The sequence below is a fragment of the Clupea harengus genome, chromosome 23 (genome assembly GCF_900700415.2).
Source record: "Clupea harengus chromosome 23, Ch_v2.0.2, whole genome shotgun sequence".
NCBI lineage: Eukaryota > Metazoa > Chordata > Actinopteri > Clupeiformes > Clupeidae > Clupea > Clupea harengus.
The window spans coordinates 6,514,611-6,516,952 of NC_045174.1; positions in this window are offsets into that span (position 1 = coordinate 6,514,611).

The window sequence follows — 2,342 nt, forward strand, 5'->3', positions numbered from 1 at the left end:
TGGATTATTGCCGTTTTTGGATTTAACGATTTCGTTTGGATTACTACCTTTTTGAGTTCTTCTGTGCTTTTGGATCTACTTCTTGTGTTCGAGTTTTTGCTGTTTACAAGACACGTTTGCATTTTTTGAAACTCCGTTTTGACTTTACTCTCTGCATCTGGGTCCTCAATAGCCCACTGGGTAAATCGTGGGTTACCAATCCAGCGACCCGGGTTCGCTTCCCGATCTGGTGTCCTGACAACATCTCCAGTTCTCCACTGTGTTCAGAGGAGATTACACATCTCTGTCAATGTTCTGGTATGTTATACTGCCAATCTAATCCAGCCCTGTGCTGGAGGTAATGATAGATGCAAGAGTAGCACACTGATCTCCTGCCATATCTGAAATATTTCAGATTCTCAAAAAAAGAAGCACTAGACCATTAGCAGAGCATGTGTCTTTTTCCATGCAGGTTGGCAGTACATGCACTGTGTATCAGTGGTTTCAAACATATACACAACAGGGTTGGGTTCTATGGAGATAGATAACGTTAGAATCTGCAGCAGACAAACTTTTGGACGATGGACCAGGGAGGCGAGTCAAAGGTTTCTCAGAGGGTGATTCAGCATCCAACACAGAAGCAAGAAAGTGACTAAAGTAACATAACAGCAGTGGTCACCAAACTTTTTTGGCCAAAGATCACGACCTCTGCCTTGGTGACAGGCAAGATCTACCTATTGAGGCGTTTGAGAGAAAAAGACTGTCCAGACTGTACTTACAACTTAACTTTTTATTTAGCCTAATTGTAATTGAATGAAATGAAACACTTTGGTCCAGCTTTCCAATTGATGTGACCAAGAACACACTAAATCACTTAATTTCAGTGCAACATAAAAAGGAAAATATTTGTTAACCACACACAATATGAACAAGAAAAAACACATTTGCAATGAGCAGGCTGGATATGAACTGCTTTATTTATCAACTGAAGTTACAACACAACACTGACAATCTTTGTTTTCAGATCATTTGACAGTTGTTTTGAGGCCCCCATGTTGCCACTCTTCAGAGGAGAATCAAGGAGAAGCACATCTTGCAATTGGCTACCTTAGATAGTTTTTCTAATGATTGAATGCACCTTTCTATGGAATTGAAGGTTTAACAAGCTAATCAGACTAATTATGTGTTGCAATTATTCAGTATTGAGTGGTTACAGGTATTCAAATCATGAAAATGATTAGGGTGCCTAAATATTTGCACAGCCTATTTTTCACATTTGATTTAATTTCACACAATTAAATACTGCTACACTAAACATCTTTGTCTGGAAAACACCCCAGTACTCAGTGTTAACTAGAAAATGAATAATATACCACTGTGATCTTTTTTTGGTGAAGACAGAGTAAATTATCATGCAGCCTCAGAGGGGTGCCAACACTTTTAATACGAAAGTATGCGTGCATATTAATATTTCGAAAACCAACACAGTAATTGGAATGAAGTGGGAGTGGCCGATAACTAACATAAGCGCAAACGTACTCATGTAACGTGTCACCTTTAATATTAATATTTAGAAACACGTTGCAGTGTTAAACGAGTCGTAGAAGTTAAAATAGCCAAATATCTGTCTCGAAAAACGTTCATTTGGATAAGCTAATACATAACGTTAATCTATAAATAGACTTAGGATATCGGTTTATTTAACAAACTGGCCGATAACCAACATAACAACGACATCAAGAGAGCTCGAGAATGTTATGCACGCGAGTTGAGCCTAGTTGGAGCTGTCAGACGAACTGTCAGAATGTTGGAAATCTCTCTACATTGGGCAGACATTCTGCAACTTTACCCAATCTGACTGAACATGTTGAACTATCCAACAGTACCCGACAATGACCAACAAACACCAACTGCTGGCGCACACTGACCCAACTGTTGGTGTTTGTTGGAGAATGTTGGCGTTTGTCGGGGCAGTGTGGAAGCTGCTTTAGAAGGGGCATTTAGTGGGAAGGGCTGAATTTGTGAGAAATCGTTGGTGATTACGTTCACAACAACTCTACGGACATCCTCGGATTTATATAGCTGGCGTTCATGAATCAGGCGGAGATCTTTTCTGACATTGGTCTTCCGAAGTCCGTAAGAAAACATTTCAGAAGACACTTCACTTCACTTCTGTTTTCTTTTTTTTCTGTATTTAAAAAAAATTATAATTTGGAGATCGACAGGGAAGGTCTTCGAGACCGACACATCGATCGCGATCGACGGGTTGGCGACCTCTGCATTACAGTGTTCTAGTTGAAAAACCAGTCAGCCATTGAAGGATACAGTGGGGTGATGGGGCAGCCTTGGGTGTGTGTGTGTGT